The sequence below is a fragment of the Chrysemys picta genome, chromosome 16 (assembly GCF_011386835.1).
Source record: "Chrysemys picta bellii isolate R12L10 chromosome 16, ASM1138683v2, whole genome shotgun sequence".
NCBI lineage: Eukaryota > Metazoa > Chordata > Testudines > Emydidae > Chrysemys > Chrysemys picta.
Window position 1 is genome coordinate 22,502,531 of NC_088806.1, and position 26,500 is coordinate 22,529,030.

General features: G+C 54.1%; 1 long non-coding RNA gene across 1 annotated transcript in view; it reads right to left on the bottom strand.

Moving 5' to 3' along the window:
• Nucleotides 1-92: 92 nt before the first annotated feature.
• The window catches only part of LOC122173893 (uncharacterized), a 34,767-nt gene continuing 8,359 nt past the window's right edge, over nt 93-26,500 (bottom strand). Inside the window, exons 2-5 of the long non-coding RNA XR_010593125.1 lie at nt 21,633-21,707; nt 20,016-20,149; nt 10,663-12,562; nt 93-9,326 (exon numbers count right to left, since the gene is read on the bottom strand). This is a non-coding gene — a long non-coding RNA (uncharacterized LOC122173893). The remainder of the gene's footprint in view (nt 9,327-10,662; nt 12,563-20,015; nt 20,150-21,632; nt 21,708-26,500) is intronic.

Genomic DNA, 26,500 nt, shown 5'->3' on the forward strand with positions numbered 1-26,500 from the left:
CTCTCTCCTATTGTCCATCCCTCGCTCCCCCCCTGATCTGCAGCTCTCTTTCTGACGCATTCGCCCCCCACCCCTCCCACAGCCCTGTCCCTCTTCCCGTGAGCAAGGTGTTTGCACCATCACAGCGCTGTGACTCAGGGCCACCTTACCTTGCCCGTGGGCTCGGGACTGCTCATCGCTCAGCTCAGCCTGCTTTTCCCCCATCTGTTCAGCGCAGCAGAGCTCTTTGTCACATGTACCAGGGCTCAGGGCGGGGAGGGGAGAAGGAGGATGGGGTAGGTGGGCTGTCAGCAATCAAAAATCTCATTCCCCCATGTTGATGCACAGAGAAGAACAGCCGCCTCTTGCCAAAGCCATTGAGTGATGTGCCGTTCTGTTCCTCTCCGGCAGTGAGTAGCAAAGCTTTTGTTTCCCTCAGCGGAGAGGGGTTGCTGGCACTGCCTTCTGCAGGAGAACGCGGTGCCTTTGAGGTCAGATTCACGCTGGCTCTGACTCTCGGGGTTAAGAAGGCTAACGGGGATGGAGGGAGAGATTCCAGATGATGCATTACTTGCTCTACGTTGGCACTTCTGCACAGCAAGCAAGATGACCCTGGAGTAGCTGTCCCTTCTGCTCCTGGCCAAGGGGAATAAACTGCTTTACCTGTCCCCTCTTTGGGGCTTTGTATGGTGCTGTCAACCCTACGGCCCAGCTGAGTGGGCCACAGATGGGACTCCCTTTGGAGAACACTGCTGCTGCGGGGGTCTGTATACAGCTGGTGGGGATGCAGGGGTGGATGGTGTGTGTGTGTGTGTGTGAGAGGAGGGGCCTGTCCCTTCAGGGCTGTGAGCTTGAGCATGAAAATCTGGGCCTTGAACTCCATCAGCAGCCCTTCCGCTCTGTTCACAGAACTCGGGTGACCAGATGTCCCGATTTTATAGGGACAGTCCTGCTCTTTGGGGATTTTTCTTACATAGGCTCCTATCACACACCCCCCCCCCACCCCGTCCCGATTTTTCACACTTACTATCTGGTCACCCTACACAGAACAAACAGGGAATTTCCACTGGGAGGGGCCGAAAAGCAGCAGCAGCTTTCGCGACTGAGGACAAAATCCTGCCCTGCCTAGTGGAAGCGTTAAGGTGGGAGAGGGGAACCAGAGCACCACAGGGCATGTGTACCCACGCCGCTAGCCATCGCAGCCGGGGCAGGGCCTGGGCACACCTCAGTAGAGGGATGCATTTGGCTGGACCGTTCAACAAGAACAGTGCTTGGCTGCCAGCTGACCGGGCAGCACATGCACAAGCCGCTTGGAACCCGGTAACACCCCTTCGCTGGCAGGCCAGGCCCTTGGGGCTCTGGGCCACTTCAACTCTAGAGCAAGAAGAGCATCCCTATGCCATCCTTCCCCCATGCACCTGTGCAACACAGGGCAGCACTGGACCAGGCCATAAATGCTGCATCACTGATGTTGATCAACCATCTTCCACTTCCATCTGCCCTGCAGCATCACAGGCTGGCCTCCCTCCCAAATACCTTGTCCTTCAGTAGCTGCTTTCACCTAGCAGCTGCAAAGATGCCTTAACATTTTTGCCTCGCAAACCCACCCCCCCTCCGAAGCATAGGTCAGCCTAATATTCCCAGCCCATTGTAACAACCACCCCTAGCTCGTACATAACAAATTTTCATCCGTAGATCTCAGTGCATTTTGCAAAGGAGGTTAGAATCACCTCCATTTTACAGATGGGGAAACTGAGGCACCAGGCAGGGAAGGGGCTTGCCTGTGTTCACCCCACAGCAGAGTCAGGAACTGAATCCAGATCTCCTGAGTCCCAATCCAGTGCTCTAAGCACTAGGGGAAGTGACTTGCTCAAGGACACACAGTGGGCCAGTGGCAGAGTCAGGAACAGAGCCCAGGAGTCCTGACACCCAGCTCTAATCCCTAGGCTAGAGGTTCCCAAATTGCAATCATTGTGGGCCACAGTCACTAAGGGCAAAAACAGGTGCAACTTCCTTGACACTGATGTCCCGTTAGACCTTGACTACTACTCAGACTGGGTGTCCAGCACGATTGGCACTGAGCCACTGGGCTGATTAACTCCTGGTCCTTCCTGAGTGCTGCATGGGCACCTTTCACCCGCATCCTGTGGCTCTGTGCCATAATCGCTGGGATGCACTCATTTGCGGTGCTTGTGCCCATTGCTTTATTCCTCCTGGGGTAAGAGCAAGACTGTGTCAAACTCCCCTTCGCCTATGTTCTTAATTAAATTAGGATCACTTACCCACCACCAGAGAATTATTAAAGGGAACTTTTTTTGTCAAGAGGTCGGGGACAGAGCGTGAGTGGCCAGGAGTGTACAAGTAGGCACATGTCTGTGTATTAGTACGTGTGTATGAGCATGCACACGCATGTGATGGCTTGTGTCTATCTCTGTGTGTGTGCCTGTGAACACCTGTGTGCATTCGTATGTGTGTCAGTGAGTGGTAGAGCAGGAGGAGAGTCAATTCAGGCCAATCTCCAGTGCTCACTGATCCCTGCAAAGCACTAAACCTACGGCAATGCACCTCCTGAGCGGGTACCATGGAAACACTGTTCCTTCAAAAATATTCAATAACACTTTTTTTTTTAAAGCAACTAATTGAGGAGTGAAGGGTTTGACACCAGCCAGAATGTATTCCCTGTGAGCCAGCTAGCGGAGAAGCAGGGGAGGCCAGGTAACTGCGAGGGGCACCAGAGCTACCTGGTCAGTGACATCCTGGGGGTTGCTTTGTGTTTCAAGGAGGAAAAGGAAGATCTTTGCTGGACCAAAGTGTGTGCAAGTGACAGAGAGAGAGGGAGATTAGAGTAAATGAAATACACGGCAGGAGATGGCAAGGGACAGGGAGCCGTGGGCAGGGGACAGAGACAAGCACAGAGCTGAAACTCCTGAAGCTCCTCTTGACTCCACTTAGAGCTGCACGTGCTCACTTCTTCATCTCTCCCTAAGCACAATCAGAGCTCACCCCACCTCGGCTGCCTGTCCGTACCTACAGTCCCACCTGTTGCCCCTTAGCAGCCTTCACCCCGGCTGTGATCACCCCCTGCTGCCCAGCAACCACCATCCCCAGAGTGCTCGGGGGAGAGAAGAGGGAAGGGTGCAGTGCCGTAGTTCAGCCCCATCACGCTGTAGCAGGGACGATAAGGGAACAGGAACCGAAGGGAGCTAATGGCTGAGGAATCCCAGGGGAACGCGGTGTATTCCTGCCCTTACACTTCATCACTTGGCAGCGCCACTCGCCAAGCCGCCTTGCTGGGCGCCAGCAGCTCGTCTCGTGCTCTCTCGCCCACACAGCAGATGGCAGCCTCTCACTGGGTGATAATGTTTATTTTTTGGTGGTTATTTTTATGAATTTCCCTCCCCCAGGCCCCAGTGAGAGAAGGACATAGTTGCGAGAGGATGAACTAGGTGCGGGGGAATTGAGCCTGGTAGCACAGAAAGTTGAGGAGACAACGGCCGGTCATCTCACCCCCTACCGCCTCTCTCATCAGCCCCAAACCTGTCCCACAGCAGCAACCCCAACCTGCTGTGTCCCCTCGACTCCCGCTGAAGCAGAAGGACAGGGAGGGAGCTCACCTCTGAGTCTTTATCCTCAATTTTTCATTGATTTAGGCATCTTCTTTTGGGGAGGGAGGCAACTTGGGACACCTCCACAGGGCCTGAGTGCCAGCATCCACAGAGCTAATGGAAGCCAATAGGAGCTCAGCTGTTTCTGGAAACCTTTGAGGTGTTTTGATTTGGGCTCTCAAAACTGCATCCCCCACAATCAGTGGTCCCCTTTGGGAAATATTAGCTATACCTCATTGGTTGCTCTGCATGTACACTCCACTGACCCTGCCATGGAGGGACACCTGCTCCAAGAGGAATGCAGTCACCAGACTGTGAGCTGAAAGACACCACAGTCCCCACACTGATCCCTGGGCTCCCCTGGCATTGGTCCACCCATAGCCCTATAGTCTGCCACTCAATCCTGGGACATTCATCTCCTTGGCTCAGGTCTCCTGTCTCCAGCCTAAATTCACAGGCAGAGCTGCTGGCAGGCTGGAGAAGCCAAGAGGGGACAGAGTTCAATGCCTCCTCCAGTGACCTATCTCAGAGATAGAGGCCTGGGGTGTGCAATCCCAGCAGCTGTAGGTTCAGGTAGTTTTCCTGCTTTGGGTACACTAGTGGGGAAGGGGGGGGACAGGCCAAAAAAAAAAAATCACACAGGAGCTGCAGCACCTCCATGTGCGTAACCTACCACATCGGTTAATGGGTCTCCCAAGGGTAAAACAATCTAGGTAATTTATTCCTCACAAACTACCTCACCCATGTAGTGTCACTCCCAGCTGTTCTGTGACACAGCACAGAGCCCAGGAGGAGAGTGACTGACAGCCAGCGCCACCTGAGGGCTGTTTAGACCCATGAGCTTGGTGGGTCTCAGTCAAATTCCCTGTGGACAGATGACATCACACAACCGACTGGCATTGATTGGCCTCACTGGGGTCACTGTCAGTTGGAGACCAAGGAACGACTGATGACCTCTCACCAGGCATATCAGCTATCTGCCTGCCTACCTTTCACCACTGCTCTACCTACCTGCCAACCACCATGCATGCCAGCTGTCCACCTAGCTACCTATCCTTCTCTCTATGGTAGAACTATATTTCTGTATTGTAGCACCAGTCACCATAGCATTGAAACAGAGTCGGCTCTCCCCTCTCCACCTTAAAGGCAGTCCTTCTAGGTCAAGGTTGGGGTGCACTGGTAGAGCAGACGGGGACAAAGGGAGCAGTGGGGAGCTTGTATGGCCACTGCCCATGCTGTCCCTCTTCTGAGGGCAAACAGAGGGCTTCAGCCGGCAGGGTTGTCAAGCCCTCATCCTCTCCCACTGTGCCATTCCCTTATGGGGTGAAGTGCCCCCCTCCAGTGGGACCAGAACATGGCCTGTGCTCACTCCAATCCTGACAATCGGGTTTAAACAGGACTTGAGTGGGGCCTGGCCTTTTGCTGGCTCTTTGCACATGGCTGACTTACACCTTTAAAGATTACAAACCAACCGAGAGCCCAACTCCAGCCCGTGGCAGCCTGCTGTGTGTAAGGATTAGGGCCAGCCCAGATAGGGCTTTGTTCAGCTTTGACTTTACTGCAGCACAAGGAAACCGACCAGCACCGCGAGACATAACGAGGGACCTAGGCAACAGTGACTACTGAGGCTTCTCAAATAATAGGTGGGCAATAGGCACACAGGAATTGCTATGACAGAGCCTAATGAAGTCATTAATATGCTTGAAAGGAAGCCAAGGAAAAATCGGCTGAGCAGTAACGTCCAAGCCTTTCATGTTCTCTTAGACGCAGTGGCAGAGTGGCTATGTCGATCCCAAAGCGGTGCTCCTGCAGCTGCTCGCTAACGCATCCTCGGGAAAAGGGGGAATTAATGCTCAACGCAGAGGATTCCCATGAACCTTTAGTGCTAAGGACCACAAAGCATCTGTACCAAAGGGAGGCAGTGTGGCCTAGTGGACAGATCACTGGACTGGGACCCAGGAGCATTGGACTCAATTCCTGGCTCTGCCATTGGTTTGCTAGGTGACCTTGGGCAAGTCTTTCACTTGCCTGTGTCTCAGCTTTCCCATCTGTAACATGGGGATAATGCTACTGGCCTCCTTTGTGAAGTGCTTTGAGATCTAGGGATCAGAACTAGGTGTTGTTATTCAATTCCAACCAATTTTCTCACCACTCTGCCTACCGGGGTCATTTCTCCAGGTGCTATTGGATCCCATTCCCTTCTGCCATTGAGTTCATCACCCTCCACCACTCTCATATTTCACCCCTTCTGCTCCTATAGCTCTGATTTGCTCCTTCCACACTGTCCCTGACAGACTCCCTGGCCCCCCAGTTTCCCTTTCTTCCCTGCCCCAGCCTCATCCCCTTCTGGTTTGGCGAGGGCAAGACCTGAGCACCCATTGCGGCTTCCCTCCAGTAGCTCCTCCCTTCCACCAGCTAGGGATGGACTAGCCCAGATTTCTTGGGGAAGGAGCATTCAGTCCTCTCCAGGCTGGGACTTCTGACTGCACCATTAGCTTTAGGGGCTCTGTCTAAAGCTACAGGAGGGTAATAAGGAGGCAGAAGCACCCAATGCTGAGGGAAAGATGAAGCCTCTTCTGCCATGCTGCCTAGCTTCGGCCCTTTGCCTTGAAGACTCACATTGATGGCTGGGGAGGAGATTCAGGCTCCAATTCCCCACCCCCAACCTGTAAGGGCCCCAACTTCTCCCAGGTGAGAAATGGACTCGCTCTCCTGCACCATACAATGCTGGGCCAGTGGAACCATCCACTAGCATCACCCACACTGGCCCAGATCCTCAAAGGTACCGAGGCACCTAACTCCCACAGACATCAATAGGAATTAGGCACCTACGTAGCATGGAGGATCTGGGCCAGTCTCCTGGGGAGAATCTGTTCCCATCCCTGTGGGATGATAGATGCATACAGCTCTAGTGGAATCAACTCAGACTTGCCCTGGGTCAGAGAGGTGACCAGTGATGAGGGAGTAGCAGGGCTGAGACATGCCCCCCGCCAGCTCCCACGAGCACTGGGTAGACAGCTGAAGCAATCAGCGGTGCTAGTGAGGACCCTTGGCAGTACTTGAGGTGATTTTTCCCCCCCTTTTAGCTGCTACCTTTCCAATGCCTGAGCGTAGCTGAGCTGACAAAGAAGCATTTCCAAGATATTAAGAGTTCAGCAGCTCAGCTGTGCCGAAGAGAAAGCGAGAGCAAGACAGACTATAAATAAAACCTTGAGAAGTGGGAGGCGGCAGCCACAAAGGACGTTGTGAGCCTGCAAGAAAAGCAGGTAGCCTTTGTAGCTCATGGAGACGTCAGGGCATCCCTCAGTGCTGCGCTCAGGGTGGAGTGGCAGAGGAGCTGCAGGGGGACGGGGTATTTCCCCCCCCCCTTTGATTGTTACAGTTAAAATAAATCCTGAAAGCAAATACTGTGTGGAAGAGACAGGAGAGTGACAACATCAAGAGAACAAAGGGAGGAGGGAGAGAGGCGGGCGGGCGGGCTCAGGGGCTCCTGAAACATTTAACAAACCCATCAGGCTGGAGCAAACGTAAGGACTGGAAAATGTCAATATTAGCTCTGTGCAGCAGCAGGCCCTGGGGACAGGGAGCCAAAGAGTGAGGAGGGCTCGGTGAGCGAATTCAGCACAGCTCTCGCGCCTCGGTGTGTAGCGAGGGATATTCCAGCCAACCCAGATGGGGGTGTTTGGTCCAGTCCGTCACCCTGGTGGGTTCCAACAGAGCTAGACACTGGCATCACTCTCTCAAGGAGGCACCCACGGGTTTTTCGCTAGCCAAACAGATGGACAAAGTCCCAGACATCTGATGGGAGAGCAAGGGACAAACCTGAGATCCTCTTCCCTGTGGCAGGTTTTCCTTCTCCCCTGGGCTGCTGCTGATCATCCACGGTGCGCCGGGGAAAGGCCCATCCTGTGTGGCTGGCTGCATCATCAGGAGTAGTATTACAAAAGCACCTAGAACTCCAGCGTGCCAGGTGCTGTACAAACACAGAACAAAAAGCTGGTCCCTGTCCGAAAGAGCTTGCACGCTAAGTACTGGAATCAGCCAGGAGAAAGACCCTGCTGCATAGCTGAGTGTGTTCGGATTTCCCCAGATCCTTGCTGCCTGGCTAATGGGTGCTGGCAGCACGGCAGGTGCACTGAAGGACCAGAAGCAAATGAGTTAATTGGCTGGATTAAAGTTCAGGGAGCAGACTCAAGGGCCAGGCTGACTGAGAGCTGGGTCTAAGGGATGGGATGCTGTCAGTGCTATCCATAGCAAGAGGCCAGCTCTGCCCTGTAGCCTAGAGCTGGGTGACCCCATCCCTGCAGCGCTGACAGACAGCCCTTCACAGTCAGCACAATGAGAGCAGAGAGTCAGAGGAATTGTACACCTGCCTCAAACAAGCAGCTAGCCCCTATTCGATCAGCAACCTCGGTCTGACCCAAGGGGGGGCTGCAGCCTCCTATCTCAGCAGGGAAAGAGACAGAATGAAGGAGAGAGAGAAATGGAGAGGAGAAAGTGGAGGAGAGACAAAGGGAAGCAGAAGACAAATTGGATGGAGGGATGGAGGAGGAGGAGCAAGAGAAGTGACAGATGGAGGAGGGGACAGCGTGAAGAGTGGCAGTAATCGCTCCCCTTAAGCGAGGCTGTGGGGAACTCCTCTCCCCTGGCAATGAAGCCGCTTGCTGAGGTGCTGCCATGTACTTGATGGGGGTGCAGGGAAAGCTGTTCTGACACATGCCAAGAGACTTACAACAGTCTCTGTCACCCAAAGGCAGTGTCTGCTAGCCCGGTACCCAACCACCAGCCAGAGAGAGAAAGCCTTGCATTTGAATACACCTCTCCCTGCCACCTGTATCTCAGACCCATTGGCACAGAATGGGCCCCCAGCCTGGCTGCTGTCTCTCCATGGCCTGCCAAAGGCAGCTTCTTCCTTCCCTAGGGCCTGCTTCAGCACCCAGCGAATGGTCTACGGTGCCATGGACAGAGTTCAGAGAGGTGGTGTCTGCCTTGCCAAGGGGGCTAGAGATGGGATGACCCCACCGTCCTGACCCCATCTTGTGATCTGCAAGCCTGTAGCTAGCCCCTGATCATGTCATACATGCCCCATACCCGCCCTGCCTCTCCTCCCCCCCCCCCGACCATGCTCCATGTACACTATGTTAACCCATGTAACATACCAGTTGCCCCAGGCTACCCCTCTCCCTGTCCCTCCAATCACATCTCCCCCTGTTCTTTCTGCACTCACTGCACTGGCTCACACCTACCGCTCCCCGTCCTGGGGTTCGTTCCTCTCAAACCATGCTCGTCACAGCTCCTAGCTCCTCCTTACGTCTCGCTCACGCCATCTTTTAACAGTCCTCCCCATGCCTACTGCCTCTCCAGACCCCTATGTGCATTCCCCGCGGACCGGCGTCCGCATCACAAAATCCCACCAGCTCGGCTGGCAACGATGAGACACCTTGTGGCAGGCTCAGCAGACGCGCCACGGGCGGAGTGGCTCCTGGACCCGGACCTCCCTCGCTGTCACTCCAGGTGGATCGTCCTGCTCTAAGCGGATGCCTGCTGAAGGGACACTGGTGAGGGGAGGCTTGCCCTGCTATTCCCCATGCTGTACCTGCTCCGTGGATAGATGCAGGGCATCCTTCTCTAGGGCACCCCAGCGACAGCTGTGGAGTAGCTGAGCCCTACAGGATGAGGCAGGCAGCAAGGCATGTCCTCCACGCAGAAGCAGGATGGGCCGGGGGTTGGGCTCACAGCAGCCTGGAGGGTTCAATGATCAAGAAGCATTTTAGAGTCAAGCAGGATGTGCACAGACCTCTAGGGCACGTGGGCTTCTAATCATCTCCTTTCACCATCGGAACCCATCCCATCCCCAGGGGAAAGCCAGCATATGCTGCACCCAGGCATCACATCCTGCTCTATGGAGCTAGTGGGCCAAATCCTTCCACTCTCCCTTTTTTCCAGCTTTGGAAGAGGTGGGGTCTCCCCATGCCCCCGCCCTTTGGTGAGAGAGGCAGGAGAGTGACAGAGCTGGGGAGCAGAACTGGAGCCAGCTCCCATCAGTGCAAGGACTCATGTGGCGGAATCCTGGGCCCCTGGACAGGAACCAGGCCAGAATTTCACCCACACAAGCTCCATCATTCCCACCATGCACACAGGGGCGGTGCAAGGAAGTTTCGCGCCCTAGGCGAAACTTCCACCTCGCCCCCCCCCCCCCCCCAAGTTCTGCGGTAGCTCCCTGCCCCCCCCCCGGCCCTGAGGTGCCCCCCCCTGTGGCAGCGCCCCCTCCCGGGGAGCCGTGCAGCAGCTCCCCTCCCCAGCTCACCTCTGCTACGCCTCCTGCCCGAGCACACCGTCGCTGCTCTAATTCTACTCCCCTCCCAGGCTTGCGGTGCCAAACAGCTGATTGGCGCCGCAAGCCTGGGAGGCCGGAGAAGTGGAACAGCGATGGCGTGCTCGGGGAGGGGGCGTAGCAGAGGAGAGCTGGGGTGGGGAGCCCTGCGGCAGCTCCCCCCCGCCCTGAGGCACCCCTCCGGCAGCTCTCCACCTCTCCCCGGCCCGGGGAGCTGTGGCACAGCTCCCCACCCCAGCTCACCTCTGCTCCACCTCCTCCCGGAGCACGCTACCCCAGCTCTAATTCTCCTCCCCTCCCAGGCTTGCGGTGCCAAACAGCTGATTGGCGCTGCAAGCCTGGGAGGCGGGAGAAGTGGAGCGGTGACCGCGCGCTCGGGGAGGGGGCATAGGAATGCTGTAAAAAAAAAAAAAAAATGGGGGCACTGCTTTTTGGCCCCCCCAAAATCTTGGCGCCCTAGGCAACCGCCTAGTTTGCCTTAATGGTAGCACCGGCCCTGCACGCACATTGTGTGTATCGCAATAGTGCCTAGGAGCCTGTCATGGGCCAGGACCCTATTGTGCTCGGTGCTGTACAAACTCAGAATGAAAAAGACAGTTGGTGCCCCACAGCGCTCACAATCCATGCTGCCCTTTCCACAGCATCTCCTCAGTGCTGTGAGGGAGAACAGACTCCCCACCCCAGCGCTTCTTCAGCAGCAGCTCCAGGGAAGAGTGCGGTACTTGGGGGAGGGGGAAAACTTACTCCCAAAGTGTGGGCCATTGATGCCTTAGCTCTCAGCAGCTCCAAACTGCAAGTCGATTCTGCTCCAAAGCTGCTGGCAGGGCTGGAGAAGGGACATCCCTCTGGAAGCTCTTTTGCTGCATGCTGGTCTACAGATGCTTGTGTTTGCTGGCTGCACACCGTGGTTTATAGTCTTTGAATCAATGTATTCCTACCGCAGATAAAATCAAGGCAGGTCTCACCGTGTCTCTGAATATGGATGAGAAAGAGAGCTCCGCATGGCTGGGGGGAGGGATGAATGGGAATGGAGAAGATCGAGCGATGGAGGAAGAGCAGAGAAAGGCAAGGAGACAGACAGATGAAGGGACAGGTGCGTGAAGAGTCACTCACACTTTGGGGCAATGCTAGCTGTGTGCGTGGGGAGGAGATGCCTGCACAGGATTCTCAGTTGATGGAAGCAGGAGCACAGAGCCCTGTTTGTTGAGGAGCCAAACACCAGACCATAGAGATCCAAACAGGGAATAATCCACCTGTCAGCTGAGTGGTTTCCTTCCTAATGTATCTCACAGGAGACCTTTTAATCCGACCCTCGAGCTCCCGCCGGAGAGCGGGGTCAGGGGCTTGCCCCGCTCCACGTGTGCTGTGGCTCCAAGTGGCTCCCGGAAGCAGCGGCATGTCCACCCTCCGGCTCTAACGCATTGGGGCAGCTGGGGACTCCACAAGCTGCCCCCACTTCAAGCCCCAGCTCTGCAGCTCCCATTGGCCAGGAACCATGGCCAATGGGAGCTGCAGGGGTGGTGCTTGCGGATGGGGCAGAGCCATCTGGCCGGCGCCGCACCTCCGTGTAGAAGTTGGATAGGGGACTTGCTGCTGCTTCTGGGAGCTGTTGAAGTAACCCCCCCCCGGAGCCTGCACCCCTGACCTCCTCCTGCAACCCAACCCCAGCCCTGATCTCCCTCCTGCCCTCTGAACCCCTCGGTTACAGCCTGGAGCACCCTCCTGCACCCCAAATCCCTTGTTCCCAGCCCCACCCCGAGCTGGAGCCTGCACCCCAAGCCCCACTTTCGTGAGCATTCATGGCCAGCCATACAATTTCCATGTCCAAATGTGGCCGTCAGGCCAAAAAGTTTGCCCACCCCTGTTTTAGTGGGAACTAGCACTCTTCTCCCCGGCTCCATTAGTCATTCTTGCTGGGGTCCTGTGAGCCACCCATCTGGACACAGGATTGACCGGCAGCTGCCCACTCCCCATCCTCCCCCTGGGACGTGCAGGAATGCCATTCATAAACATATGGGCCAGGTGTGCGTGGCAGGCCAAGAACAGCCACCTCGCCGTGGCATTCTTGGATGTGGCGACATGGACTCCGGAAGTGGGAAACTTTCCGCTGAGTTAGGAAAGCGCCAATTCCCCAGCATGATGCTAGGAGGCACTGCTCTACCAGGCCTTGCAGAAGAGTTATAAAAATAATGTTTTGACCAGCTAAGATCATTAACGGTCCCATGGCACTTAACAGGAGGCAAATTCCTGCATGGGTAACAGCATTCGGATGAGCTAAAAACCTTGGCAGTTTCACCTGAGTACAGAATTTGTCTTGACTTGCTGTCTTAAACTCCTGTACGGCATTGCTGTGCGCTGGTAAATGGCTGCTCCCCTCCAGCCCAGAAGCAGCCGCATTTCAATAACGAGCAAGAAGCTGATATATCTGTCTAACTATTTATACCTATATATTGATGTACACAGAGAAAGCTCAACGCCATCGTGACTTATAACCTATTGCAGCCCGTCTTGGGAATCCCATGGGATGGAAGGCATGACATCAATGTACACCGTGTTATGATCCTCCTGAAGAACTTTGGGACGTGAATGGATCCAGGAGGAACGCGCAGCCAAGGTCTGCCTGGCTTCTCTCCGCTCCCACCACCTGCAATATGCAAAGCAATAACAGCCCAGCTTAGCCTCACACAAACATTAACTAACTGCTCCTCACAAGCCCCCTCCTTGGTAGGGCGGTTTCAATGATCCCATTTTACAGAGGGCAAGGCTGGGGCACGGAGAAGCGAAGCCATGCTACGCGTCAGGGCAGAGCTGAGAATAGACCCCACCAGTGCTGAGTGCTCATTATAGTAGCCCATGCTGCTTTTCTGTAACAGGCGTCCAGATTCCACGGTGATGGGTGTGGCACGAGAACCAGAATAGAACAATTCAGGCTTGGCTCTTCCCTCCCAGCCCAGGGCTCTGGGTCTCTGCCACTGTAATTTGTGCTTCTTACTCCTGGCCTCTTAAATCATTCACTTCCCCACTCCAGCCAGCTCCCTCCCATCCAATCCCTGCTCCCGGGCAGTACAAATGCGACAATATTTTCTCATTATTAGCCTGAGTTGATGAGTCTCTGTCAAGGGTGAAAAAAAAGCAGGATCTTGGTCGGGAAAGCGTTACCCCATCTGCCTCTGCGTCAGCAGCTTCCTCATGAATGTGTTGTTTCTCCTGGCTCAGGCTATAACTCTCGCCAGTCTAAAGCTGCTAGCAGCAGAGAACACCCTAACGCGACATCTGCATTTGAGAGGGGATGGCAAAACCCTCCAAGCCTAGAAGTCTGATTGGTGAAAGGGAAGTCAAGCCCACAGATCTGGAGTGGGGAAGGGCCAGAGCCTGGCCAGGAGAGGGCAGACAGCAGCTGTTCCCAGAGCAATCAGAGAGGGAACCTTGCTTTGGAGTTAGTTCTCAAGGAGGCTTCAGCTGGTTTAGATAAAGGCAACCCAGTCACCCCAAATTCAGAGCCAAAGCCCCACCCCAAAAAACTCAGGCCCTCGTCTTTTCACCTAGACCCAAAAGCAGACCCCACATCCAAGACCCTTGCCTCAAAGCTGAAGGACAAAAATCAAACCTACTCACCCCAAACCTTTCCCCCCTCCACTCCTCAAAATCAAGCCAACCCCAGACCCCCCAAATCAAGCCTTTCAGCCCTAATCCAAACCACTCACCCCAGACTCAGACCCCGCATCCCAAACTTGGATCTCCGCTCTCAGGTCTTCAACCCCAATCTCAGCCAGAGACTTGGGATCTTTGCTTGTGAGCTCGGAATCTATGCTCCAAAATTGTGGGTGGGACACTGCAGGCCAAGGGGGACAGGCACCACAAAAACAAGAGGGCAGTGGTGGGGCACCAGCGGGCAGGGGACCAGGGCACCCCAGAGCAACATGAGAAACCCATCAACATTCAGCAGAAGAAAGAACAGCTTTCTAAGCTCCCCCTGCCCCCAAACCCACATGTCGGACATCCCCATTCATCTGAGTTCCCTTCCTCTCTGGGCCGTGGGCTCTCAGCACCTGCCCTTTGCCAGCTAGAGTCTGCATGGGGAAGACCAGCTACATCCTTCCCAGAGCGATTCAAGGCTATTACCGGTTGAGCAGCTTGATACATTACAGCAAGCCAGGAGAGCCCAATTCCACTGCCTCGGGGTGCTAGTGACTGCCATTGGCTGCAGCGGCAGCGGTGGAATCCGGCCCAGGGATTCCTGCCGGTGCATGGAAGAGCGCGAAGCAAAGAGAAAGTAAGAGACGGAGAGAGCGCGCGAGACAGATGGACAGCAATGGAAACATACGTTAACTGGAAGGAAGTGGATAAACAGAAGGCATGGAGCAGATAGGCGCACATATGCTCCTGTACATAAAGCCAAGCACAGGGCAGTTCCCCACTGCTGGCTGTTCCATCTCTACCGCTGCTGCAGAGGGGCACCCAGACCCACTGAGCTGGGTGGAAGCCCACAGTCTGCTTCTAGAATGGGCAAGACCCACTGGGTCCCTCCCACAGTTCCTGGAACCTGGGCCAAGCCTGACCCACGGAGCCCACTTTGGCAGGGTCCTCTTTGCTTGGGGGGGGGGTAGCCCAAAGAAAGTGGGGTATAAAGCGCCAGATATTTGCCTGGTTGAGGGTTTTGTCCCACACTCCACCCTCACTCCTTGGATAAAGCTGACCCAGCTTGGAGCTTTGCTGTGAAACCAGGTGGATCCCACTGGGTTTTAAATGAACCTTGTTCCAGGCCAACACTCGGAGGGTACAAAATTTCCCGAGCTCAGATCTAGAGGGCAGCTTGGAAACCCTGCAGCACAAAGCCACCCAGTTCTAGCCTCCATGTTCCTCAGCGGCATGCAGAGCGGGGGGGAAGTGAAATGTGATGAAGCAGACAGAGCCAGGGATTGGAAATCCCAACCAGGGTTCTGGTCTCGTCTCCAAGAAGGGAGGACGTGATTGTGGTTAGAGTAGGGGCCTGGGTGTTAGGAAACCAGAGTTCATAGCTCTTGGAGCGAGTGCGCTCTAGTGCTTTGAACAGAGGAGAGGAGAGTCAGGATTGCTGGGATGGATTCTCAGCTCAAGGAGGGTGCGTTCTTTAGTGGTTAGAGCAGGAGAACGGGAATCAGGAGTCCTAGGGTCAATGTTCAGTTCCGCCACGGGCTCACTGTACCACCTTGGGCAAGTCACTTCACCTCCCTGTGCCTCAGTTAATTTTCGCCTGGTGTGAAGATTCAAGGCTTAGTAATTAGCATGCGTTAAGAGTGTTTGTAGATCCTTGGATAGAAGGGAAAAGTTATTACCCAGGTGCCTTGTGTGACAGGGCTGGCTACAGATATAGGTCATCACCGAGGACTCAGGCAGCTGATGCAAAAGGGAAGAAAAAAAAAAAACAACCAAGAGTGGCTGAGACCCTCAAAAGTCCTTGAATCATGCAATGCAGCGCTTCCCTGCTAATTAGAAAAATCCAGTTCTGAGCCCCTTGTAGCTGTGATGTCATCCCTAAGACTGGCTGATGTGTGTGTGGGGGGGGGGGGGGGGGGGGAGAGAAGAGATTAGCTGGCGGATGGGATGCAAGCGCTGACACCATCCTTTCTTGATTTCACACCTGCCTCGCCTCTCTAGGCCTGTTCCCCAGCCCAGCTGCTGCCTCTGACGTGGGCTTGGAACCAAATAAGAGCACAGGAGCCGGGTCCTGCTTCCAAATCACGCCAGGATGTGCGTTTTGTGGGGGGAGGGGAGGGGTATCTTACATGCTTGGGGAATATGGTGTTTAAAAACAGAGCCATTCTGCTCCGGTGGGGTGAGACATGAACAGCCACTCACTGCTCTGCCAGCTGGGCACTCGGCCACCAGCTACCCTGGACCCTAGCCAAGGGCTCTGAGCCCACCAGGTCCCCTCTCCTAACTCCAGGTCCCCCCTCCACACACACACACCAGCCCTAAACTCCCCACCAGCTAGGCATGGAGCCTATAGAGTCTCCCCCCACCCCCCACCCCAATCCCAACCAGCTGGGCTGTGAGCCCACCATAGCCCACAGGCATCGCTCAACTGCACTCCCACCGCCGAACCTAACCTTAGCTTGCCTGGCCACCTGTATATCCATCCCGCAAGCCTTTTGGTGTCTCCCTGCACACCCTCCCAGCCCTCCCGCCCATGAATGCGCTGCTGGGCATGGGCTCGTTGAGGGTTGCATTTGAAGGGGAACTTTCCAATGCCGCAGTGTTCATACCTTGTGCACTGTGCTCTACTTGCCCGGAATAATAAGCAGGCGGGAAGCGGGGAGCTGCGCTGTGCATTTCCCTGGCGGCGTTAGCCCCGGATCTAAGGAGACCCGGGCTCTCCGATTTGCTCTCCGAATGTCATGACCCAGATTAATTGCTCAGAACAGTGCCCAGAGGCTGTTAAATCAGCACAGTAGCCTAGTGTGCCCCTGAAAGGCCCACCCTGCCCCAGAAGCATGTATTCCTGATCCCTGGATACCGTCCAGAGGCAGCAGGGGCCTCACACCCCTCTCCTTGTTCGCCAGCTCTGGGCAGGGCGGGCAGCTGCCCCATTACACAAGTACATGGCTCGTCAATGGCAGCATCTCTCCCCAGCCAGATGCTAACACATTCCTAACGGTTGCCAGGAACAACCTGTGTTTCTGCACTGGCAGGATGGCTGCTGGGGGGGAGAGAGACAGACACAGCCCAATCCTGTCCCGAGGAGCGGAGCATGGACACTTCCCGTGGGCTTCCGTTCACTCCTTCCAAATCACCAGCCTCGTGTCGGGGTTCAGATTTATCCATAGTCTCCGGGGAGCACAGCTGTGCTTAATTTGTGCCAGGGCTTGCAGGGCTGGACTCTGGCACTTCTCGGCTTGGCCATTCATAGCCCCGGCACCTCTGGGCTTGCTGCATCAGTTATGAATGTAAAACACTTGCTTGAACCCTGGCACCTCTTTCATTATAAATTAAGCACTGAAGCAGAGTGGGCGGGGGGCGGGCTCTCAGAACCACTGAGGGGAGGGGCATGCTGGCCCTTGGACCCTAAACTAGCCATGCAAACGCCTGTCCACATACCCCCTTGTGTTGCATCTACATACATCAACCTATGGTACTTATCTTCTATGGTATCAATCTATGGTACTTATGATACTATGGCCTTCATCGCTGCAGTATCTGAGCCCCTCCCCCAGTCTAATGTCTGTAGCCTCACAAGACCCCTGGGAAGCAGGGTAGTGCTATTATCCCCATTGTACAGATAAGCAACAGAGGCACAGAGAGGTTAAGCAATTTGCCCAAAGTCCTACAAGGCAGCTGTGGTAGAGCCCTGGTCTCCCACATCCCCAGCCCGCACTCCAACCACCAGGCCATCCTTCGCCCGCACCTTCAGTGCCACACGTTTTTACTGTCTAGGCAGCCGCACAGGTGACAATGTCAGGGGCAGGACGCTAGGGAAAGGGGACAGCTTGCACGCTGCATGGCCAGTGGTAGCCATTTGCCCTCTGTGCTGGGGTCCTGCCTCCAGTTGCTGTACTAGAATGGGAAGCGTGTGCATCCGCCGGGCGGAAGCAGCCGGGGAGAAGGAGACAAAGGCGAGCAGTGTAAGGGATTAGCTCCCCCAGCCAAGTAGCTTTGGCCTGTTGTCAGAGTTATAAATAGAGCTGGTGTGTGTCTATTGACACCTATTGAGCTGCTACCAGCTCCTCAGCAGAGCACTGCAGAGGCTCACAGCCACTTGGCCTACATGGCTGCTTAATCCTCATGACCCACAGCGCCTCCTGCTATCCCCTTCCAGAGCACCCGCACACAGCTCTGCCAATGCATTTCAATGTTAGCCTGCAGCGCCCCCGGGTATTGCAGTCCAGGGCTCCCACGTGCTGCCCAGCCGTGTCGGTGTAGCCCAGCTCCGATCTGCAGCCCCCAGCTCTAGGAATGCAGCACGCGCCTGCCCTGCAGCCTCCCCTTGCTCCTCCATTCCTGGGCCCCTCCCAGACAGAAACTGCCAATCACTGGTGCTTTCTGAGATGTGCAAAAACACGAACAAGGCTGAGACTGGGCCAGACTCATGTCACTTGTGTCCCATCAGGGTTTGAACCTAGTTCTCAAGAAGCGGCGGCACCAGCACATTAACCCATTGCTCATTCCATCATCATGGGTCTGTGAACTGGGGGCACAGAGAGCCCAAGGAAGGGAAAAAGCCGGTAGGGGGCTGGGCTGCTTCTATGTTGGGAAACCTGGAGATTAGGATCTTTAATCAAGGAGTAACCTCTTAGCATGGTAGTTGCTTCCTGCCTAAAATACCAGCTGCCCCTTGAAGGAGAGCCTGTGCTAGCCTTTTCAGGAATAGCGATGCAAGGACACTGCCTAGCAGCACAGGCACAGAAACCACCATCTGAAAAGCCAGGTCTGACGCTGCCCTTTGTGCCCCGTTCTGCAGCAGGCGGAGTGGGACCGCAGCATTGCCAGTACACACAACTATCGCATAGGAGATGAATGATCAATTACAGCGAACATTAACATCCGGGGAACTGGCAGCACTGAAGAGAAAGAGGATGGAAAAGGTGGAGCGGATTGCGAAGAATTGGGGTGGGGTATAAAGGCACGGGCCAGAGCCCTGTCCTCAGACACACCCATGGTGTTATCCCCTATCCGGCTACGCTTGAGTGGGGCCAGTGATCCTGGCATGTGGAGTCCAGAGAACTCACCACTCCCAGACTCAATGAGAGACACCTCCCGGTCAGATCACGCCTGCATGTCAGACACAGCACACGTAAAACATGAGCAGCGGCAGGGTCCTTAGCAGCAAGCAAGGAGGAAGAGAGGGCAGAGAGGGCCTTGAAGGACTCAGGACAAAAGCCCATCCTGGGAGGTGAGGGGTCAGGAAGAAGAGTCGAGCTTGGGGGTAGAGAGTCAAGCCTGCCTATGGAAGTGTACATACACAGACCCCACTGCACGCATGCACCCAGAGCTCCCCGTCTACTCCCTGCTGTTCGCTCTCCGGAGCCTCGCCCCCCAGGGAGCCATGCGTGCACCCGCAGACGCCAGCCTGTCTATGCAGCTATAACATAGGTAACGAATGACGATGACTCCAGATTCACTCATCCCAAAGGGTGGTAAATCTGGGGAAAGGCGGTCAGGAAGCACCCAGGCTGGAGAAAAGACCAAGCACCTGGCCCAGTTCTACGCAGAGCTGGGAGAGCTCCCCTTCTGTAGGGCCAAGGCCATCCGCACTGTGGATTCATGCTCTACTAGCAAGCTAAATAAACCCAACTAATTCTTAACTGGACCCCAGCTAGGACAGCAGAGAGCATCTCTCTCCTCTACGTCCGAGCACCAGCCTTGCTTCCTTTCCTCCGGCAGGGGTATTGTTGTATACAGGACTCTGCCTGGCCCAAGTGCCTAAGAACGTAGGAATCCCCCGGTGTGTCTAGTCCCAGACCCCATCTCAGAGCGACCAGTGCAGGATGCATCTAAAGAAGGAATTAACCCCCTAATAACCCACTGTGCAGTTCAATCCAGGCGACGGGGGAGTTTGTTCCTGACCCCAGCTGGGACTCGGTTCATGCCCTGAAGCCTGAGGACTGAAAGCCACTGTAGTGTATATCCTAGATGGTGTCACTGCAGGCGCTGGTCTCACTCCCCTGCATTTCATGCCCTACTTTCCTCCCCCCACTTCTTCTGGCGATTATTATTCGTAAAAGCCGGTGTATTCATGTCATTGCCTTGTACTGCATGAGAGTCAGGCACAGCGCACACAATTAAAACACTTTGCATGTCTATGGAACCTTCCATCAGAGGCTCTCTCAGCTCTTTAAAGCCATGAATGAATTTAGCATCACAAACCTTCTCCCCCACCCCCAGGCTGGAACTGGAAGCGAAGTATAATGGGCCAAGTTTTCAAAAGGGATCAGCCCCCATTTAAGCACCATAACTGGTAGCCAGCTTTCCTCAAAGCGTTTTCCAGCCCCAGTGGGAGGCGTGAGGCTCAGGGCCAGGGTTCACTCTCAGTTCTGGTGAGGCTGGGGCTACGGCCAGTTCCTAGCAGGTCAGTTGGTCTCCAATTCCAATGCCTGTCTGCGGTTTGGAGCAGCACTTACCCAGGGCGAAGGCAGGCAGGGGGAAGCGTGTTCTGGCTGGGAAGGCTGGACAGGACCGTGGGGTGGATCCTGTGTCCATGAGGGTAGAGTGGTGTGGACTGACGCGATGGCTATGGTGATATTCCTCTCTGCACCTTCACACAGAGACCAAGGTTCTCCTCAGATCAAGGCCCAAGAGCATTCCCCCTGGCACACCGCTAGGAGAACTCCCATGGATCTCACAGCCCAGCAGATCCCCCTTGGCACGGGGCCCCAGAGGAGGCGTGTGACCCCTGGCATATGGCTTGGGCGCCTATCTTTATTGAGGGCCCCTCCTCTCCAGTGCTTTATCAGATCCCTGATGCACTGACTCATGCTCAGCCAGGCTGCAGGCTGCCTGCCAGCTACCCCAGGCACAGAAACGGGACGGGTTTGCTCCAATGCCCCAGGGTGGCTTGTTGGGTTGCTGTGGTGGCTGAGGCAGGCCAGAAACATGAGCCTTAATGGCTTGGTTACAAGGCGATAGCACAGCCAAGGAGCAGCTCCAGTGAGCAAGAGGCAGCCAAGGCAGCAAGTTATTCTTAGCAAGAGAACAGCTCCCTGTTTAACAGATCCCCACCCTGGCAGCCTCTCCACTTTGGCAGCTTCCCCACTCTCTGCCAGCAGGTTGTCGTCTCTCTTGGTTCCTCAGGAAGCTGATAGGTGGATCAAGGCTGGAGGTTGGGTTGTTCATTTCCCCCCCCTCCCCCCGACGTTTCCATTACCCAAAGATGTGGCCACGGATGGAGGAACGCAGGATTTGTCAGATCGGATCAGACTGTTGGTCCGTCAAGAGGGCTTTCCACAGCCATCACTACCTGATGCTTTAGAGGAAATAGCCAGTAATGGACCAAGCCCATAGTGCAAGGCTTTTCCAGAGGCGGTGGGAAGTAGGATATGGGGTGCAAGTGTCCTTCCTGATGCCTATAGCAGCTGATCAGCTAAAACACAGACACATGACCTCTGATCACCCACCTCAGTCTGCCAGCTAGCTACCAGTGTTACTAATGCCCATCACACCTGCCAACCCTTCCTTTTTCCCTTCTGAAAGGGGCAGAACAACATTAGGCTTTAACTCACCCGACCGCAGCCCCATCGACACAAAGAGGGCCACAGCTGCGAGCAAAGTTTGGCCCAATGAGGGGCAATGCAGAGGATCAGGACTCCTGGGCTCTATCGCCAGCTCTGCCACTGACTCACCATGTGACCTTAAGTCAAACACAGAGCTCCAGAGGCAGGTATATCTCATTATACAGATGGGGAAACTGAGGCACGGGACACCACCACATAGCAAGTCAGTGAGAGAAACCAAGTCTTCTGGATCCCTGTTTACTGCATCACACTATCTCTGCTTAACCAGTCACCCACTTGTTTCCTTGTGCTGCCTCATCTGCCTGCAGCCACCTGTCATCTCTCAACTTATATTATAAGCTCTCCAGGGCAGGGACCATCTCTTTGTTCTGTTTGTTCAGAGCCTCGCACAGTGGGGTCCTGGTCTGTGGCTGGGGCTCCTAAACACTACGGTAATACAAATAAACGCAATAACTGAACCGCTCATCCCTTTTCCGCAGCCGTGAGATGGAGATAATACCCGCCTACCTGCCAAGCACATTGTGAAGCCTCGTGTGTGTCAAAAGCTTGGAGATCCTCAGATCACAGACGAAAGGGAATCCCCTAGAAAAACAAACGCGCTAATATCAGGATGGAGGGGGTATTGCTCTGCGTTGCTTTTGCCCGGGATTGACTTTCAGAAGCATACTCCTTCCAGCTCCACCTGAATCAAGGGGTCCAGCTGCCCCCCAGAAAGCCGCAGCTCCTGTGCCAAAGCCACCCAGGGCCCGAAGTGCTCACAGACTTCTAGGGCTCCGGAAAAGACTTCCTAACCCCGCCAGGCTCTGTGCCTCAGGGAACAGCTGTCTGCAGAGAGTGATTTGTTTTCTGCGTGTTAAAAGCCCATTTCCCATGCCGTGCAGCTTGTCCAGGAGAGTGTGAGTGCACCTTGGAGATTAATAAAGGCTAGGGAAGCAAGGCAGCTGCAGCGCAGCCAGAAATACACACCCGCCAGTCGCCTCCCCCAGAAAGAGACACGGCATATTTGCAAGAGGCTCCGGCAAAGAGCAGGGTGACGGGGCGCAGCACAAGTCTGGATTAATGTGCGCACAGGGTCTGGCGACCTGTTGCCCCTCCAGCAGTTACTCCAATGCAAAATGAGTGTGAAAAGCGAATGTGATTCAGCGCTTGTCTATGTGCGGAGGTGCTCTGGAATATCTATGCCAGCTCAACTCCATGTGTGGATGTGGTTATTCTGCAGTAAGAGGGCCTTATTCCAAATTAGCTAAATCCACTTGGAATAACAGTGTCCACACATGGAGCTAATCTGGAATAGTTAATTCACTTTAAATTCACACCCTACTTTACTCCAGATTAACTTTCATGAGTAGCCAAGCCCTTAGTAAGGGTTTGATGCCCTCTTTGCACTGGTATAAATGACTCCACATAGCTCAGGGCAGCAGAGACTCATGCTGAAGGAGGACAGAATAGGAGCGTAATGCTCCAGGAGAACCCAGACAGTCTTTGTGCCTAGGGCCAGTACTGCAACAGCAGAGGCTGCCGTGGGTCAGGGTTGAGGTGGGTAGAACTGGAATGATAGTGGGTGCCCTGGGGCACAGACCAGGTGCTTTGGCATGGTTTGGGTAGGAGAGGAGAGGACTAGAGGGACAGGGTTCAGGTGCCTTGGAGGAGCTGGGGCAGGGAGAACTGGAACCAGTGAGGCGTGCGGTCCCTGCACATCATTAGCAATCTTCCTGTTCACGGCCCCACAGAGAATACAGGCCAACTCTCCGCCCCGCCCCGCCCCCCCCACCCCCCCATGCTGGGACAAGGGAGGGTCTTGGACGAGGCATTGGTGCCGTCCAGCTCTGTCACGGCGTTGGCAGCACAGAGCTGATGCAGCATTTGGGGACCACTGGAAAAGGAAGGTTATTGCGGGTGGGGGTTGTCATTTACCGTACGTCTACACTGCAAATGAAAGCGAGACTGGAGCAAAGTAGGCAAAGCTTTACCGCTAGCGAAGACAGGTCAGCCTGGACACCGGCAGGGCTGGCAACCCCACGTACGTACCCAGGATCCTGGTCAGGTTTGTACTGGGCACCTAACCTGGGCGGAAATCTGTGCTTCCACATGTTTGCTACTGTTGTTACTAGATGAAAGCCAACACAGGTATGTCTGTCAATGCCACGATCACATCTCCATTTGCAGCACAGTCCTACCTTAGCATTTTCTGTTCATTTGGTTCACTATTATGGAAACCATGAGTTACACAGGGCTGTTCCCATGGGAGGAGAGAGAGGTGAACAGCAGAACACATCTTTCTAAAAATAAACCAGTCCATGTCTAGCCCAAAGACCGCTGCTGATCTCAACCTGCTCCTACCACCACACACACAAACCTCCCCCCTCTCTGCGCAAGCCTCTAGGATTCCCCTGAACAACAAGCATTGCCACCTGAGCCTGCCCTGAACCTGGCTGTTGATCAGTGCAGGACCTCTCTGTCCCTGCCCCTAGTTCCCTCTGCTGCAGAAACGCCTTCCGAACTCTGATCCAGAGAGAACGGCACACCCCGCACGCTGCCAGGCTGCACGGACACAAGTGGACCATTTCCATCCCCAACCTCTAAGCTTCTGTGCAAACATCCCTCCTATGGGTTGGAGCAGGATCAGTCCTGCCTGTTTCATGAATCCTAGGCATCAGTGGGCACGTGTACCCAGCAAAAAAAACACCAACCTGCAACAGCAAGTCTCAGAGCCCAGCTCAAGGGACTCAGACTCATGCTACGGGGCTAAAACTAGCTGTGTAGATGTTATACTCAGGCTGTAACCCAGGATCTGAAACCACAAGATGAGGGGGGCTTGCATCATTTCCCTGGGAGACTGTTACACTGCCTGATTGAAAGCACGATCTACAGGTCACGGATAGGGCACAGAAGAAGATCTGTTCCTGGTCACGCAGAGTCAAATTTTCAAGAGCGCAGCTCCCTTTTAGGCACCTATATAAGGGGAGGTTTTCAAGTGCCCAGCCCCCAGCAGCTCACACCCACTTCTGAAATACCAGCCATTTATTTTGGAACCTAAAGGGCAGCTGGGTTCTTTTGAAAGTCTGTGACCACTGGCAAGTCCCTTCCCAGCTTGATGCCTCAGTTTCTCCATCTGTAAAATAGATCTAATAGTCTCGTGAATACATTGAGAGTCTCAGCAAGATGGCTTTTCACGTATGCCAACTGTTATCGTCCCTAAAAATCTCTGTCAGGACTTTCTTCCTGAAGTGCAGCCAGCATTGTTCTTTCCTAATTCCATCCCATTACCTGTAGTTCTGCTCCCTGGCACTATGACTATTATTAATCTCCATTAGCACCTACATGCCTCAGCTGAGTTTGGGGCTCCACTGCGGTAGGCACTGTACACACATCTCTTAAGACAGCCCCTTCCCTGGAGAGCTTGCAATTTAAATGTACAACATTCACAAAGTGTGTGTGTGAGGGGGAGAATGAAGCATTATCCCCATTTTACAGATGGGGAAACTGAGGCCAGGGGGAAGTGGCTCGCCCAAAGTCACACAAGAAAGTCTGTGTCAGAGATGGGAACTGAAGACAGATTTCCTGAGTCCCGGTCTAGTACCTTGACCACAAGGCCAGCCTTCCTCTCAGTACCCTAAGTATCCTAATATTCCTCCTTCCCTTTGCTTTTCGAACCCTTCACATACATGTAGATTACCCTCCTGCCTTCAGGAAGCTGTTACTCAGCGAAACTCTCTCTCTCTCATTTAATTTTCTCCTCCATCATTTCTACGCTTCTTTGTTCTGAGCTCCTTCCCATTTGTCACTATCTTTTGGGGAGGGAGACCGGAGAACTGAACACAATATTCCAGGAGCCTTACGCAGAGGGACACCTCACTTCCCAGCATCTGCTTCTTCATTTCCTGGGGGCAGCATTTCTTATGGCAACCGGCAGCTTCTTGTTTTTCTTGCTCGCGCTTTGATTAACACACGCGGCTAGATCTCTCTATCTAAGGGGCCCCCGCTGGTTAGTGATCAGGTTGTGCGGAATAATATGTCTGCTCTGGGAGATTATGGGGATATTGTAGAGGGCTATGGCACAGCTGGTGCCCATACACATTTCAAATTGCTCGTTACCCCCTTGGAAGGCTTCCTCACATATTATAATCATTCCAAGAGCTGTGCTGCTCCAGCATGGGTGACATTAATTATAAACCACAAATCTAAATTATGGCCGTGCCCTGTTTCACAAAAATCAAGTAGTTGCACAGTGCCTTCCATCTGGGGATATCAAAGCACTTTACAAATACTAAGCTTCAAAACCTACCTTGGGCAGCTGGTGAGTATCCCATTATTCCAATTTCCAGATGGGGAAACTGAGGCACCGTGCGAGACTGTGACTGGCCCAAGGTCACACAAGGAGTCAATAGCAGAGCTGGGAGGAGAACTCAAGAACCTCTTCTCCCATTGCAGGAGCGAAGTTAACCTTAAGGCACAAGCCATGCCCCAGGGGTGGGAGTGATCCATTTCTACTCAGGAGGGCTTTCATTATCAGCCTGCTCAATCTCAGTTACTGCAATTTCTGTAGCCATGTTTCTTGGTGCACTGAGGAATCACCTGGCACCACCGGGATTTCCTTAAAAAATGGGTAACCTTGTGTAAGTCACTTCCCCTCTCTCTGCCTGTGTCTCCTCCTGCCCGTGGTCCCATCTGTTTAGACTACCTTCTTCAGGGCAAGGACTGTCTCTTGCTACGTGTATGTACAGTCCCTACTGCAGTGGGGCCCTGATCTCAGCTGCTAAATTTACTGTGTGATGGGTTCGGTCACAGAGACCCCCTTGGGACTGTCACCTGATGTGCTGAATTTACCTCTGTGCCTGTTCTCCCTGCCAGCTTGGGACTCCAGAACCCTGCCATGTTGAGCCAGACACGCAAGCCTGCTGCAACACAGACTCAGGTCTGGTCCATGCCCCCAAAGCTGCAGACTTTAACCAAAAACTGCTCAGCAGGTCACCTATCTCCAGCACCCCGACACCCAGTTCCCAATGGGATCCAAACCCCAAATAAAACTGTTTTACTCTGTATAAAGCTTATACAGGGTAAACTCAAATTGTCTGCTCTCTATAACAGTGATAGAGAGATATGCACAGCTGTTTGCTCCCCCAGGTATTAATCACTTACTATAGGTTAATTAATAAACAAAAGTGATTTGATTAAGTATAAAAAGTAGGATTTAAGTGGTTCCAAGTAATAACAGTCAGAACTAAGTACGTTACCAAGCAAAATAAAACAAAACACGCAAATCTAAGCCTAATACATTAAGAAACTGAATACAAGTAAATCTCACCCTTAGAGATGTGCCAATACGCTTCTTTCACAGACTAGACTCCTTCCTAGTCTGGGCCCAATCCTTTCCC